Here is an 18,080-nt window from a genome sequence, read left to right on the forward strand (position 1 = left end):
CTGTTGGCAGGGGAGGCAGGGGAGGCCCTGGTCCACTTCCAGACCTGGGAGCCACAGGCTGGCCTGGGCAGAGAAAGCCACACATGAGGGTGGCAGCCAGAGCCACCAGACTGTGTAAGCCATGCTGAGGAGGCAATGAGGCACAGCACTCTGCTCCACATGTGGAGGCGGTTGGACAGCAGAGGCTGGGACTGCATCCACTCTGGATCAAGCAACTGGCTGTGCTGCTGCACCGCAACCTTTCATAATATTCAAACATCTGGAATTTTCCATCATGAAGCACTTTCCGGCAGGGAGAAAAAGTCCTGTCGTCTACCTTTTTGAGCAATGTAGCACTACTGAAACCTTTAGGAGTCTACAGTTATTCAGTATACAGTTATTATCCCTGCTTTGCTGTACATTTGATTTAAATTATTTAAATGTAATTTCGTAATTAATTACACTGTTTGCAATAATGCAAAGTATTGTTTTTCTTTCCACACAGCAAGTCTATGTACACAACAGTAACTTTCCATCCAATTTAAATCATGTTAAAATATCTATGCTCTCTTCTACATGTTTATTTTTAATGAATAAAAAATCATTTTTTAACAAGTAAAAAATGGTTGAATGAGATATAAAAAGCGTTTACAGTTGTATGCAACTGTGCATGTGATTTGCAGAACACATTTCTGCACATTTTAATGCAAAATTACTGTTGATTTGCTGAATTAACATATTGGCACATTTCATGTTTTTTTTCCAATACGTTAAAGTCAGCAAATACATAGAATTGTGCTGTAAAGTTTGCACAAATGCCATATTTCATTTTGTTGTCTGTAGAGGTTGTTAACATAGTTTCACTTAGAAAATGAACAAAACATGTAATTTGACCAGGGTGCAGTCCCACAGTATTAAAAACTATGCAAAAATTAATACAATGTTCAAACCATAGACACTTACAATGATTATATTATGATCTATGTAAACTCAAGGCATTAACAGACATAATAATAATAAGCTAAATGTATACAAAATCATCATCACTAGGGTACTCTCTATTGAGAGGTGGCTTTCAGCTTGTAAAAATAATGCTTACATTTTTAATTTATTTACAAAGGAAGTTATAAGATTTAAAGTTAAAATGCTAAATAAAAAAACTCTACTCTGTCACTACCGAAACACAGAAAGTTTTAGTCCATAGGCAGAGCCTTATTTTAGCCACGCCCCTGTATTTTTAGAGCAGGAAGTGAGACTGCATCCCTGTCCCTCATGGCCACATGGTGAGCAATTAGATCCCACTGTTTTAAAGTAAATGTGTCCAAATTTCTGAAAATCAGTCGGGATCATAAAGAACTGTCATTACCGAAACACACATTTTCTGCGATTAGATAAAGTTTTTTGTGTTGTAACAAAAATACGATGATATTATCTGTGTACAACAGTTCAAAGCTGTGTTTGCTAGTCATGAACTGGCTAACGCTTTTGGGTTTTACTCAAAATTTGCTAAAATTGTGAAGTTCTGGTAGTTTTTTGATTGGTTTCTTAATGACAAAATGGAATGATCCATATAGGAACAGTGGAGGAACAGAGGGCTAATATGTCATCTTACCAAAGCTCTTCACAGCCCTGCCATTTTGAAATGTATGAAAACTATAATCTTTGTTGCAGTGAGCAGTGATGCAAAATAAGGCATGCGGCTCTACTCTGCCAATCATGAATGTGCTGGATCTGTGGCAAAAGATGTAGCCAGGTGTTGTGCCCACAGCTGCTCATCTGGCGTGGACTCAAGACTTAATGTAGCTCGTCTGATTCCACCATGCTGAAGGAACCAGGTGGACTAAGCCGTCTCTGTGGGACAGGAACACCACAGTCCAGCGTGGTAGACTAATGAGATGGAAAAACCATGCAAGTACCAAAGTGACAGTGAACCTAACAATTACGATTTACATTTGCAGATGAAAAGTGTTAGTTACCAACAAAAAGACTTATACTGACATAGACACCATATAGAGTTTCTAATGAGTTTAGACAGTTAATTAGAATACATACTCTTCAACAAACTGGCTGCCTGCAGTACACTACTCTCTTAAGCTGCTGACCACAGTTCAGCAGGCCAGGGGCAGAAAGATCAGAAACATCATAAACCTTGAGCACTTTGTTTACGTTTTGCTGCCTCCGTGCCCACCCCTTCCAAACTTCTATTACAGCATCTTATAGAGGACTGCTTCAGCACAGCAAAGCCCCCACAAAGCACAGCCTTCAAAATGTCTGCATAATTAAATAGTTAAGATGTAAACAAGGTCATTCAGAGTGATCTGATGCGAAATGCTCCATTCTCAGGTCCAATCCCATTTCACCCCTCGCCCCTACCACTTAGCCCTTATCCCTCCATTTTGCGCATTCACACCTAGAGGTAGGGTGTCCTGATTTTAGTTGAGATAGAGAGGTAGGGCGAAGTGTTAGGGCTACACAGCCCTCCAAGCAGAGTGTTATGAGGAAAAAAAGAAAAACTGGCAAGACGGCTGTCCAAGCGACCAAAGAAACCCACAAATGTGAGTATTTTCTCTGTTAAACACTTATGATAACCATTGTACTGTCTTAGTTTAGTGTCATTTCAATGTATTATGGTCCTTTTCTTCACAACAAGCTTAAAAAAAATCGCTAATAGTATGCTAATGTCTCAGTAGCTAGCTAGCTAAATTTTCCTGTCTACTTATACATTCCAGCAGAACTGAAGCCTGAAGCGCCACAACGTAACTGCTGCTCCATTTAAGGTGGGACGGGAAAATTAGACCAAGAAGTTGGTGAATATCTGACTTCAGCTTCATATCACGGAAGAATTAGCGGTGGGCGATAATAAACAATTGTCGCATCCCCCTATTTGAAGGCATATGTTGCCCTAATGTTAACTAAAGCCCAGCAGTGAGGAGCTGAACTTTACCGTCCTCTGCTATCATTGCAGACTGGCAGGGTCGCCTACAGAGCAGCACTCGTAGCCTGTTAATGAAGTAATGTTGTTTTTATTTGAGGGAGCAAGGTATGAAGGTGAGAAGACATTGCAACTGTACTGTACACATCGCAGCCCCTTTCACCACCACTGTAAAGAAATTTGAACCACTTCACATCAAACCACTCTGAATGGTTTTCTTGACATTTTAATGATTGAACTATGTAGACAATTTGGTGTAATTTCCATTGAATAGCTAAACTTTTATGCACAACCTGCAGCAGGTCACCACAGAAAGACCCTTTTAAGTGAACCCCAAACACTTTCCATTCCCTTTCACACCTTCCTCTCCTTGCCAGCGTATTCCTACCTCCCACCAGGCTGAAAGAGAGAAAGAAAGATAGAAGGAGAGAGAGAGTGAGAGAGAGAGAGAGAAAGGGAGGGAGAGAGAGAAGGAGAGAGAGGGAGAGAGAGAGGGTAAATGTAATACAGCATCTTACATTATCTGAAAAAAGGGCCTGGTCATGAATAATTGAGTGGATCGCTTTCGTCTAGGCTGGCGCGAGAGTGCTCTCCTCGTCTTGTTCCTCTCCTCACAGTCTGCAGGCTAATTCACTGGGGAGAGTAATTTATGGACAATTGAAGCTGCAGAAACATCTCTTGGAAGGCAACTGGGGGATCCATAGCAACAATTCTTCTGGGGCATATTAATCCCCTGTTTTATGTAGTGCTAAGTGTACAATAGTAATCAGCACTGGAGCACAGACTGCTGATCATTAAGGGAAAAAGCTATATAAAGAATTCATAATGGGATTAGCCTGCAGCGAGCTGAGAGAGACACAGAGAGAGAGAGAGAGAGAGAAAGAGAGAGAGAGAGAATGAGGGACCAAATTAAATCACCCATCAAATTGCACCAAGGAATTTTAATTTACAGGTTAATGCTGGATTGTGTAACTAATCACAGCTAACATTTTCAATGAACCAATGAAAAAATGTGCCATTTTTACCAGCTCACTCGGCAAAGCTGCACGTTCTAATTAGCGAAGGCACTCTTTTTTTTCAGCCTTGCCCTTTTAGAGGGCTGTCGAATGTTCTTCTTCACATGACCATTGTACAAACTTTAACAGTGTGGGAAAAATTTGAACCATTTTAAAACCTTGCTATCCTCAAACCGCTGGTCAATGTGTCGACAGAAGACTATTCAGAGAAAAATAAACATGCAATATGTCATGTAGAAGTCTGTTGATTAATTATCTAAAAAAAATACTAAAGTTATCATAAATCATGTCTAATGCTCCACCAGTCATACCAAATGTGCTCAAATAATGCTGAATATTTTGCATTGTTTAGGATGTATGATCTGACTCTATGGCCAAGGGGAAATCTACAAATTCTTCAAAATTTGGGAATATTTCAGTGGTTGAGATGTAAATAAAGCTATTGAGAGCAGTTTGATGTAAAATACAGCACTGTAGAGAAACTTACCAGCTCAGAATGTTTTTTGATGGTGATGAGAACCAGGAACACAAATATAGCCACTTTATTTATTATCCAAAATGACCAGTAAACCTATATGCATCTTCTGAGGGTTTTTATGTAATGTTTATATGTTTTTGGGGCACTGCTTTGCCTTGCATTTAGCTATTTACCATGAATGATTTAAAAAAAATACATTTTAGGCCAAAACCTTCTCAAAGCTATAATAAAACAATGCATTGTTGGCCTTTTATGTAACAGCTCTCTGTGATGTAGCTTTTACACTCTCAGAAATAAAGGTATGAAACTGTCACTGGGGCAGTACCCCTCTTGTCACTGGGGTGGTTTAGTCAGGGAACACAATTGTACCATAATCCACACACCCCATCTCATCTCCAGGATTTTTATTTTATTGTTCTGTTTTAAAACGTTAGATTATGAAAAGGTACAAATCTGCACTTTTCACCTGGAAAAGGTGCACAATTGGACCTTAAAACCACTGTTGTACCTTTGAGGGTACATCTACACTGTTTGTACCAGACACCCGGTTCCTATCACCACCACTGTGAACAATTCTGACTCAGTAAGCTTCTCTAGAATAAGGGCATTTTACATCAAAACACTCTGAATTACTTTGTTTACACCTTAATACTGTAATTATACAGACATTTTGAAAAACAGGGGAAATTACCCTTTAATGATGACTCATTAAAAAACAGCAAAATACATAAATAATAACACAGAGGAAGAGATCATCTCAATGTAAAGTTCACTATGCGTTCTATATGCACAGCTATTCACACAGTTACATCACTCCATCACTGAACCCCCAATCAGCTTAATTACCCCAGCCCCTCACATCTCCCCAGGCATGATCAGTTCAGGGGATTTTGGCAGTTGTGGCAGGATAAAGAGGGGGAAAGCTGAAAGAATCGCTCCAAACGCAAAAACATTGCACCCTTCAGCAGCTCTGCAATAACTTTAGTCAAGCATTTCCAATTATGATTATATTTTCAGGCCTCCGTCGGCCCGGGGAGCTCTTTATCACTGCAGCAGGCCGAGAATTACTTTATTGCGGCTCCACCTCGTTAGGCTGAGTGCTCCTAATGAAGCAGCCCTGTGATCAGACAGAAATCATGCTGGAGGAAGCCTGCATCATTAGGCCGGCCTTTAATTACAGTGATATATGGGCGGCCGCTGCAGCGCTGCCTTCCTTCTCTATCGTCTGACCCCAGAACAGCACACAGCAGCACAGCAGCCCTTCTTTGAGCAGAGGAGAATGAATAATCAGCAAGCGAGAGAGAGGGCGAAACTAGGACTGCACTTTCTTATGCTGGTGTAAAAGGCACCATGGGATATATTCATTTAAGAACAACTTTAGAAGATAAAATCATTCCAATCCAATGTTTTCAGTGCACAAGAGTGAAAACGTGATGAAAACGTTCTACGATTTGTTAAAGATGACACGCTTATCGAAATTGAAAACCACACAACGGATATTTCCCAACGGTGTTAATTGGTTTTGCTTTGAGAGGCCATCATTTTCTTTCAGGACCATTAACTGTAATGCTTGTGAGCTGAAGATTAGTTCTCGCTGAGTAAGTTTGCTGTGTTGCCATTAAATTCAATTTAAGAGGGCATCTTCTTTTGCTAATTGCAGCACAATTCTCTTTTTTTTTCATATTCATGTTAAGTTTCCTGGAAAACTGCAAAAATCTGTCAGGTTTCTGGGGAAGATGGAAAAAAAACGCTTTGGCTTTACATCACTTGCTGAACCCAAGCACTCCCGTACTTTGATATGCAAAAGAAACATTTGCAAGTAGGCAGGTATAGCTCATTATTAAATCACAGAAATGGGATGCAGGATTGGGACTGCTTTTACTTAATGACATGTAAAAGGCTCCTGTGGAAAAATACCTGCATTTCAGAGCAAACCTCCAGAGAAGTGTAGCAGCACTCCCCGAGCACCTGAATTAAATATGAAAAATTCAACAGCATGGGAGTGGTTTTCTAAGTTTATTATTTAGGCCGGTGGGGTCTAATTGCTTTAATGCAATGGATAGCTGGGATGTGGAGTTTAGAGCTTGCGACCCTGCTCTGTCAGGAAGGTACGCGAGAGCCACTTTCAGGCTACTGTACCTGCATGGAGCATTAAGGGATGGCCGCATCTCAGCCCAGCCAGACCCACACATTAAAGGTAGACATTAATTACTTTTTAATTTGTGAAGAGGCCTCTTAGGCTCTTGCATTTTTAAACATAGGCTCTCTACCTGAACCACACAGAAAGGGCCTTGCAGAATTTTACTGTGGTCTTACAGCAAATCAAGAACATACAGTAAAGTTTAAAAATAAAAATAAAGTGTCCACAAAGGAATCTGTACATTCAAGGACAAAAAAAGAAACCTTGATCCCTGTCACTAATCCAGTTACTAATTACACTGTTGCTCAAAAGTTTTTAATCAAATGGAATCATATTAATAATTATTGCAATTACCTGAAACAAATAAATATGAATGCCCTGCGATGGACTGGCGACCTGTCCAGGGTGTATCCTGCCTTCCGCCCAATGACAGCTGGGATAGGCTCCAGCACCCCACCGCGACCCAGAAGGATAAGTGGTTTAGATGATGTATGTATGTATGTAAATAAATATGAATATTAAGTACTGAACAGTGGGGGAGCGGTAATTTATGCCAGTGCAGTGTGATGGCTTTGTTAAACATTTTAAAGTGTTACTAATTAATTTAATAAGTAAAAGTTAAGTCATTTAATACAGAGCCCTGCTGGTGACATCCTGTGTAAATAAAAATAACGCGTGGCTACAACTTAGTAAGGTGTGAGAACGAGATAATTCAGCCAGGGCCACCACTTAGTAAAGCATGGGGACGAGATCCTTATGCGTGGCCACGACTTAGTAAGGCATGGGAATGAGATAATTAAGACTTGACCACAGCTTAATAAGACATGACCTCATTCCCACACCTTACTAAGTCGTGCCCACAACTTAATTATCTCGTTCTCACACCTTACTAACTCGTGGCCATGCATTAGGATCCCACTTTTTAATACAGTGTAGATATGCATTATTTTTATTTTTACAGGATGTCACCAGCAGGGCTCCGTAATTTAATAATATATAATATACTACAATTAGCTATTAATAACAACTTCTAGTCAAGATTTGATCTGGCTGACAAACTGGATGATAAAGAGGAGGTTAACAGATTCTTGCATAATTCTTACAGTTTAAACAGTCACTCAAGAGTGGTTTGATGTCAAATATGTAATTCTAGAGAAACTTAATAGTCAAAGTTTTTCACAATGGTGGCAAAGGGAACATCGGAAGTGTTTAATGCCTCTAAAAGCCTTCTAACAGAATGATATTACACAAAATGGTAACAAATATTCGGCCTGAGGTCTGACACACAACGTTTGTTTACACCATGCATTAACATATGTTTCATATCTGGATAAACTTTCCATTTACACTTTTCACTAAAACACGTCTCAAATTTGACCAGATCTGACTGCAGTTTTCCCGCGTAAAAAGCATGTCACATCGTTTCTGTTTTACTTTTGTTTACTCTTTCCCCCATTATGATACGAGAGGACAAGCCTGGCCTGGACACTTTCATTTCTTGAAGTGCAAACAGGCTCTTGGTTTGGGGCTAACTTCAGCCTTGTGTGTCCTCCATCTTTCGGTTTGTTGTTTATTCTCTCTCCTGTCACTTCCGCCCTTGTAATTGTATATGGATAACAAAAATGCATTCTGGTTACACTTGTGTTAAATGCGGTCAAGATCCGTCTCTGAGCATCTCCAAATGTGAATTGAGTGATCCAATCATAATCTGCTCACAATGTGTCCTGGGTGTGTTTACACCTGGCTTTTCAAGTGAAATCCGAACACAATCCAATCATTAAATGAATATTTAATATATTTTCATGGTGGAGAGGTACAAGCCGGGTGCTCTAAGGCAAAATAGTCCCCCAAAACACATACTGTTTTGGATTTTCCATTATTTTATGAAATGGTTCACTGCTTATAAAGATGTAGAGCAATGAAAGCTTTAGCGCAAGTTCTGCCAGGGAGACTCCAATGCTACGTCACTCGTTACTCTAACCAATCACAAGCTTCCACCTGTCTTTAAAATGACTCGACTTACACACCTGCTTTGCTGCTTTCAGATGCTGACGTTTTGTCATTCCCCTCCTTCCTCCCCACCGCCACCAGTTGGTCCCCGTTCGGTTGCCACCCCCTGCCGTCCCTGTACGGCAGGATCTGCCAAACTCTACACGTTTGAAGACCTGGACTGATGACTTTAACTTACAAAGACTTTAACTTACAAATGGAATTGTAAATATAATTAGATTAAACTATTTTCCTTCCTTCACGTTTGTCTCTGGACTCTTTCTGGTAGAACTAGTGTACTCAGAATCATTTCACACATCTACCTAGTGTTGCACTGATACAAATATTGGCACTTTAATATAGTATCAGTGTTGAAAATAGAAAATACTGATACCATGAAGCAGTTTCTGACACGCATGCACGCTACAGTAGGTTACTGACGGGTACACGTCATCTAGTAGATGCATCCTAACTGAAGCAAGCCACACATACACGGTGTTGAATTAGTTCATATTTCAGACAAAGGTAAAAAAAAAAATCCATAATGCCAGTTTTTTGAGGGGAGGAACATGCAGTGGATGATATATCAGGTAGCTGATAGCTTCATTAACAACCTACAAACATGTTTGTGTCAGCAGTAACACAACTAGTGTGCTTGTACTTTTAGTCAAGTAATATTTTACCATGAACAAAAGCACTGTGTTTTGTCTACCTTCGCAAAGAGCAGCACTCCGTCCACTTCAGGCATCAGAACTAGCTTCATGCTCTGATGGTGCTCAGGAACACTCATCATAGGTTCTTACTCAGTCGTGAACTCAGACCCAGATGGTAATCTGTGCGGTCACAGGCGGGTCACCCTCAGGGAATTCTTTTGACAGTGAAGAAAGACAGCGACAGTGCCAGGTGTGTCGTCTTCCTCTACTGTAATGTTAGCCCTAGCCTAAAGGTGAAGTCTGCGACATGAGGAAAAAAGCCTTGGCCTGATCCATAAAAACAACAGTAACAGTATCAGAAGGGGCTCTTCTGGCCTGGTGACATAATGGCACTTGAGAGCAGCTGAAAGGCAGTCTGAACCTCAGACAACAAGACGGAGAGAATTAGATTCAGACACAATGAGGAAGCTCTTGAGCTACAGCTCATGTTCATCAAAGGTGGGACTGGAAAGTATGACTGAAGGGGACAGTGGAACAAGGTAATTACACCTCAAGCCACTTCAATGAGATAGAACACTTACCGGCAGTAAATAACAACATTCAGCATTTATATAATCAGCCGTGACTCGATATAGGAGACGCCTTTCATAATACAGTCAAGAGATTCCATCAAATTACACTGAAAGCAAAAGATTAAAGACTAAAACAAAAAAAATGAAAGAACATTCATTTAACAATGAGCACACCACACTGTGTTTCGGGCTCTTCGCCAAAGCTTTTGTCCCTGTGCCAACTCAGCTACATCAATCAGCAGTCAGTTTCAGAACTGCCATCAATACAGTTTGCTCATCAGCAAATTCGCTGAGACCAAAATGTCTTATAATGCAAAAGGTCTCCAGCACACAGAATGTTTAAACCTACTAGCCACTCATTTTGAAAAGCACTGCACCGAGTAAATATGTGAGGTACAAATTTCCATGCAGAACATGGAGTACCCTTACATCCTTATTTCATTTTTCTATTTCTTTTGAGTGAAACCTGAAGCATTCACTCCGCTCTGATGTCGCTTACAGGTTCACCCCTGGCTGGACCCAACATCTAAGACTTGGCGGACCTTGTTCCCAGGCTTTTGATGCCTCTGACCAGCCACTGCTGACGTGGAGCAGCTCCGCTCATTTGCATGTTGATGCTGGGCAGATTAAGGACATTCCACTGCACACAAAAAGCCAGCCACAGTGACACACACACAGGGAAAAAAAGAAAACCTCAGCCAATTTCACTCTCGCACCCTCGGCTTCCCCAGTCAATGCATTCCCCATCCCGACCCTATTGACAAGGAAGGACTGGAACAATACCAAAGACGCAATGTAGGATCAATCCTGCTGTTTGCTCCCCCTTGCACGAACAAAGGCTGCGAAGAAAGGCCCTAAACCCTGGCGGTAAGAAAAAGCTCAGGAGTTGCGGGGCGGCGCGGGGAGGGCTGAGCCGGAGCAGGGGGCGGAGGGGGGTAGGTGGCCGTGCGTTAAGGAAAATGGGCTTGACGGGCAGCTGGAAAAAGTAAGCTCATTTAGAAAATCGACATCTCCAACAGAGATAAAACCAATGATGATTTGTACTGTATCTTCGGGGGATAAAAGCACTTCTATTGGATTTCATAGGGCCCAGCATGAAAGAGACGACTGGGGTGGATGGGGGGGTAGAAGAAAGACCGCTACATTTCCCTCTGAGAGTGGGGCCCAAATTCCCATAATAAGTGAGAGGAGTTAAACGGCAGTGCTGAGTGGGGCTGCTCTTCTCCACAGGCTGTCTCTTGAACCCTCTGCATGCATAAACACACACACACACACACACACACACACACAAACTCGGCTCTGTTCTGTCTAATGAGCTGACAGAGCCATGCAGAGATCTTCTAAACCCCACTCATGTTTAACCAGAACACACAGGCTAGATATATTCAAATCTGGAAAGTCCTGCTCACATAAAGCCCTGCCACCAAATCATGAACTCAAATATAAATCAAATCAAATCAAATTAACTGATATGTATAGTCAAGTAACTCAAATGATGCCCAAAAAGTATCAACTAGTGTCAAGTGATATGTATTCAATTTAGGCCAGTAACAGCCAGAGTTGGTTTAAATTAAGGTCTAAAAAAGTAAAATCCTCTCCAGGACTTTGTTCCAACTGCCTGGACAGCTCTGCTGCTGCTTAGCACTAATTAGAGAACGCAGGCTGTTGGAACAAAGTCCTGGGAAGGATTTTTACTTTCTGGACCTAAATTATCCACCTCTGGTAACAGCCCACAGTGACAATAGTTGCGTTCCAAAGCCTAGCTTGCAGCCTAGGTTGCAGCCAAGGTAGAGCGGGTCCTCGGTAGGACTGTCCTATGAAGTCTCCAACAGCTTCGTTTTCCGTCATTTTTCATGATGCTTTTTTTTTTCTTTGCGTTTGTGCGCAGAGAACTGTGGGTAACTCAAGGCCTGGAAGTTGCGTACTTGAAATCACTCTGAACATAGGCTTCATTTCTAGGCTGTATATGAAGGGTCCTTCACTTTGGAACAGACAAAGCTTTTAAACATGTTAGATGAATTGATAACCTACATTAATATTACATTACTGTGCCTAACATAGAGGAGATCATTCTAAACACACGGCTGTTGAGCTGCACTAGATGAACATGCTCTGTGCTGCAGGTTGATATCCTGCCTGTATGAAAACCAGCCTGTATGGTTCAGTGAACATTTTAGGACATCCTCAGACCACAGCATCAGGTTTCAGACATCAGACAAAGCAGCTTCAGTCTCAGGAAAAATCATATCTCGGCTATCGTACATCAGGCAAACTGGGCTGTTTCGAACAGCTTCAGGAGAAACTGCTTCAGAGAAGAAGGCATCAGGCTCAGCTAAACAACAGTGAAGTTTGTAGGACATTCGCAATTCTGTTTTTTGTTACTAGATTAATTACAGTTGAATGGCCAAATTAAAAATGACAATATACTACAACCACAATGTTTTATTTACTTTTTATTTTTATGTTTTACTTTTTATTTTTATTAATATGATGGATCCCCTCAAATTTGAAAAGAAGTAACAGAATCCTATCATGAGAGCCTGAGTCTATAAGAGAATCAAACCACTGCACAATAGATAATACATACACATGAACAACACAAAGTAGTAGAGTAAAGTAATGTATAGTCAACTCAACTATATAGTCAAGTAATAACTCAACTGATGCTCAACATAAGTAAGTTTTAAAGAACTATGCTCTACCAGAGCCTTATGCTACTCATTGCTACCTCCCCCTCACCTCATCCCTTTATTGGCTCAGTGCACATCACAGGCTCCACCTTGATCACTGTGTGCTGATAAATGACACCAAACAGGTGAAAGAGAAATATGACAGCAAAGGCCCAGGCCTGCTCATCAGACCAGCCAGGCCCCTGCACAAAGGCCCCAGGCTACTCAGTAAGAAATGAGAAACGGGCTCCCTTTTTTTCCACCACTGATGTTTATTGATTGGCGAGTTCATAGAGTCTCTTAATGTTCCGCTTTCATGTCCTGGCTTTGTTGCCTGGGTGCTGAACAGAATATTGCAAATTGATCTGTCTCCCTGGTGCCTTTTGTTCGTCGGAGAGTGAAGTACTATCACGTTAGTCTTGATACCGTCATGTCCTGACAATCTTCACTTTGCGCAACGCATCGTCTCACTGCCTATGTCTTTGTTGGATAGGAAAGAAAGCACGGCTAAATACTAGTCAGCGAGGTGATTAATCTCCTACACGGTCCAGGGGCTCTGCTGATGAGGTGGTCGTTTGATGATCTGTGCAATAAATGGACACTTCTGATTATTTGCCCTGAACACCCTGCTGGAGGCTGACAGCTGGCTTGGTTCTTGTAAACACAAGACAGAAAAACACACCGTATGTGTCTCCAAACCACGGCTAAAGTTAATCTAGAATTGTGCCTTAAGGTAAGTTAAGGAAAGTTACAACCACTAGAGAGCTCTTTAATTTGTATTTTGTCATAAAGTGAGACGAGTTTAGGAGTGCAGACTGAAAACTGAATGCTGTTGAGCTTCCAATGTTTGTGAGGAAAGTTGCGAGGAAAGTTAGCACTCCATGCTATTCTGATTGGGCCTCAATTCTCTCAGAAGAATCAGCGAGGCAGCCTTCCGTCCCAGCCATAATTACACACAAAACACTCTCCTACCTACGTGGGATTACTGTAATTAAGAAGGGATGCTCGGACGGCCCTAAGCCTCAGCTCTTTTGTCACGGTGTGAAGACGGTTGAAAGATGGCGGCTGGCGAGGGCCCGCCATCATCTCAATTCCTTCCGCTGAGCGATTATGCAGCCATGCTAATTGCTAGCAGAGGGATCTTTAATAAATATTTCACTCAGCGTAGCATCATTACCGCCTAATGCCGCTATTAATCTCTACCGGTAATTTCTATTCAGAAGGAAATGCTCTTTTGTGAAGAAACCAACGTTGCCTGAAAACGAGAGAAGCGGGGCATGAGTTACTTAGCCGTAAAATTACATTTAGTTGTTAACACTGTCTCCCCTCATAGGCTACTATTTCACAGTGAGTGACCCTATCTGAGTGGAAGCCATGTAGCGTCTCTAATTAATGTCCCTATTAAAAACAGACCTTCCCGAAATGTTTAGAAACGCAAGGGAGAAAACCTTTACTTATAATCCAATAATCCAATATCTCTCCTGTTGTCTTATAGTTGGGTCTCTTTTCAGAGTCGCACCGTGCAAATGACCATGTCATGAACAGACAACCACCGAAGGATGGTGAGGGGCTACCATGTGCATTTTATATGCTGTGCAAATGATCAGCTTTCTCAGTCCTAGAGTTAAAAAGGCCATTAAAAAGGCATGAAAATGGCAATATTCTAAGCCCAACATGAAAAGGAAAGCATTACTGGCCAGGCAGACATCACATTCTCTGCATCTCAGAATCCTGTGGTGTTGATGGTTCTCCCACCGTCTATAAGGATAGCTTGTTCAATCACATTTGCAAAGCTTTAATGCTCTTCTACCGATATAGAATCTGCAGCATCAGAGATGATATAGTGACAGTTTGTCACTGAAGAAAATCCATTGCTGTGCGTTGTAGGAACAATCAAGTCTGTACCTCAGGGATCTTGTACCTTTCATATTTGTGCAGCAACAATAAAATGCTATTGAGATTGAACTCAGACTTGGTATATTTAGAGGATACAAATGAAAATAAGCGAGGTTCAATTTAAGGTTTAAGATTATAACAACTTCCTTGAAAGGCATTAAACATACTAACATACTAAGAGTTAATTGCTGCGTTAATTGCTGCGTCTCGTGCTTAAAAAGAACTTACTTCTTACGGGAATGCATTTGATGGACAAGTATGTAAACGCAGACAGAGGTTTGAGGGAATGCAATTAAGACGATCAATAAACATTTCAAAATGGGTGTACAGTACTGTGCAAAATGCACTTGAGAAAATGACATTTAAAAAGTTAGTTTTTCTGGGCAGAAAGTATTTATTTGTAAGTATTTATTTATAAATACAAATAATAATATAAAATAAGCAGTGATTTTACGTACATCACTGTGATCATTTAACTATTTACAAACCTCTTCTTAAGAAATCAAAGCGTTATTTATAGTCATTAATACTTGGTTTGGCTAATCAATATTTCTTCATGTAAAATCAGATGTGTTGGTGATGGAATTGAACAAATCCATGTGACGAGTGAGGACACAGAGGATAAATCTGGAACCACTTTGTCCTCAAAACTATCCTCACAGGATATCAATTACTTAAAACTTACTTTTTACTGTATATACGCTTATTTGTATTATTCTAATGATATATGGTGATTTTACAAAGCTTTCCGTAAAGATAGATGGTTTTAAATAATGTGCTTAGGTAACTAAGACTTTTGCACCACACTGTGCATAAATATAAGCCTACATAGAAAAGATAGATAATATTTAAATAATAAACCATAGAAAAAAGCAAGAATACAGTTTGTTGTGTCCAAAAAAAGCTCAAACTAGCTTTTGGCTACCATGTTGGATGAGTGACTGAATAGAGAAAAGGCCTTCCTCACAACTGATTAGTCAGCTGTGATGATGTGCAGCTCTTCTCGTGGGTGCTTAGTAGAGAAGTTGATGAGTTTTTCAAGTCGAAGGAATGGTTAAAAGACATGAAGCACATTGCGCAAGCTAAAGGAGTGCTTGATAGTTGCGGTGTGCATTGCTTTACAGACAATGAAAAGAAGAGTGCTTTAGAGAGTTTGAAATGTGCCGTGTAAACGCCTTCTATGTCTGCTAAGGTGCACTGAGTATTTAATATTAAAAACACACAAATTTTCCCAATCATTACAGGGTGTGTCTGGTTACAGTCCAAAGCCAGCCTGGATTGTCCTGTAAAGCTGAGAAGCGCTGCACAATGTTATGTCTCAACTGCCTTTAAAATAAGCCTGTGAGGCTAAGAAACTCCTGTCCCAGAGCACAAAGAAATGGCCATAAAGTGAGCAGGAAAACACACAATTTCAAATGTCTGTTTTAAAATTTGTGGCATGGAAGTAAGTACAAAATTACTCCTCAGCCATCCACTCATCATACCACTGAAAAACAAGCAGCAGCATAAGCCTCACAGAGCAAAAGACCCACTCTCTCACTCTATACCATTCCAGCCAAATCAAGGTGGAACATTTCTCTGAGAACGAAGTTGTGTACTCCCAATTACCTGTCAGCGGTGACAGATAGTCTCAATAATATATTCACATTACGGCTGTGGATCAATTTTTAATCAAGCCCAGAACTATAGAGGAAGTGAGCTAAAATGACCCGCGAGGAGCAGCTCTAATTCTCCACCAATCAAATTACTGCCTCTCACAATAAGACATAATCATGCCCGCCAGTGGAGCCTGGGCTTAATGGCTGGAGCCGGAGCGTCATGTAAAAGAAACAGGTCAAAGGTCACAGGAAAGTCGACCTCATGGAGACATTAAGGTCCAATGATGAAGTGATTTGTTATTTTATGGAAAGTCTATTTTCCTTCAGCAAAACCATGTTGGGGGAAGGCCGTCCAACAAGGCTGCTATATACTGTTTATCAGTGTGGGGCAATTTGCAGTGAAAGTGCTTCCATTTGTAATAAACTAGCGCTTTCATAACTAACACCTTTAGAGGATAAGCACTTCCTCAGTGGCTAAGGTAGAAAAAAAAAAATCTTTGGAAAATGAAAATGTGTAAAGGTAATTGCACACAACAAAAATAAAATTACCAATAAAGCCACCCCTGCCCTGCACTAAACCCACAGGCCTTGAAGTTCTCCGCCGTTTAATGGATTTCACATAACTACACAAGCTCAATGAGTTCCTCCCTCAGCGTGAGCTCACATTACACCAAGCTGGGCACTGGTTTATCACAAACAAACTCATTTAGGGATCAGAGGAGTGAGCTCCCAGCGTTCAGGAACAGAAATGAGGATTTGCATCAGAGTTGCATTAACGTCTGCAGTGTTTTTAATTGGAAACACAGCACACAATGGCTCTGGCTTACATACCTGGGTTTGTATAAGGCATGACTGAAGTCTGCATTCCAATGAATGTGGCTAAAGCGCACAGACCCCCCCTCCCCAAAAGGGCTTTGATAAAATCAGTCCCTTTAACTGATGGTGAACCTGACGTTCTGGCATTTGGACAGGGGGTTCCCCTGTGCCTCTTCTTATCAGGCCTCCAAACAAGACCTGAATGACCCGCCTTTCAAAGGGGGGGAAGCTGATAACTTGCTTTAGGCAAAACAGTGGAAGACCCCGCAGACCTGGCCCCTGAAATCATTTCAAAGGTTCACTGGGGTATAATGGCATTAAAAGGAGGCAGGATCTTTAGATTTGGTTATACTCAAATTGCTGCTGCGACCTCACTCGACAAGCCTTTAAACTAATGTCGTTAGTGAATGGGCCGGGAGATTATATGTGATTAGGCCCAGTGGCTCTCGGATATAAATGAGAGCGAATGGGTTTCAGAACAAGTTTAGCCGCTCCATTTGGAAATCTGAACGAGAGAAAGAGAGAGAGAGAGAGAGGGATTTGAATGCAAAGTGTTTACACCCTCTCCGTGCGATGTTGATAGATTCGGGGCATTCTTGTTAGACGTTTCTATGCCAGCGCACATCCTGTGTGCTTTCTTGAGACTTGAGCAGAGCTTTAGGAACAGGTAGAAACAGAGAGAAGAAATAGTGATAATAAATAAAAGAGATATTTAACTCACGCACTGTTTTTTTTTTCCCACAGCCAAACTACTTTGCAGTAAATAAACGATGCACAGAGCAACAAAATAAACACCATCTCCCAGAAGAGAGGATAAAGGGTGATGGGGTACTCTTCTTCAAAAGCCAGACAGTGCTTAAGCATGGCAGATATCCTCTAGTAACCTGGAAGAGCATCCTAGAGGGTCAGAAACCCTCCTCCAGCCTCCCAAACACAGGTACCATGCTGGCATCCAACATCCAGCCAAACTCACTCACTCACATCATCCTCCGTTCAAGCTATAATAATACAAGCATCACAAGTTTGACAGTCAACAACAAATTAAACTACAAATAAAAAGATACCATTTTTACCATACTCCAAAAAATACTAAACTCTAGGTAAAAATCCCACTGCAAGATCATCAAGATAAAGTTGTCGCCCACAGCATAGCAGTTATGCTACCACATTCTGGCATTTTGACTATATTGTATATTTTTAGTTGTATATATGCCTGTAGATGGGTTATTTGTATATATTCTTCTTTTTATATTGTATCACCCGTATTATTCTTACTGTCCTGTCTTGTGTGACTGCTACCGTCTGCTGAATTGTCTGTCTGTCTGTCTATCTACCTATCTAT

Source organism: Colossoma macropomum, unplaced genomic scaffold (genome assembly GCF_904425465.1).
Source record: "Colossoma macropomum unplaced genomic scaffold, Colossoma_macropomum, whole genome shotgun sequence".
Lineage (NCBI taxonomy): Eukaryota > Metazoa > Chordata > Actinopteri > Characiformes > Serrasalmidae > Colossoma > Colossoma macropomum.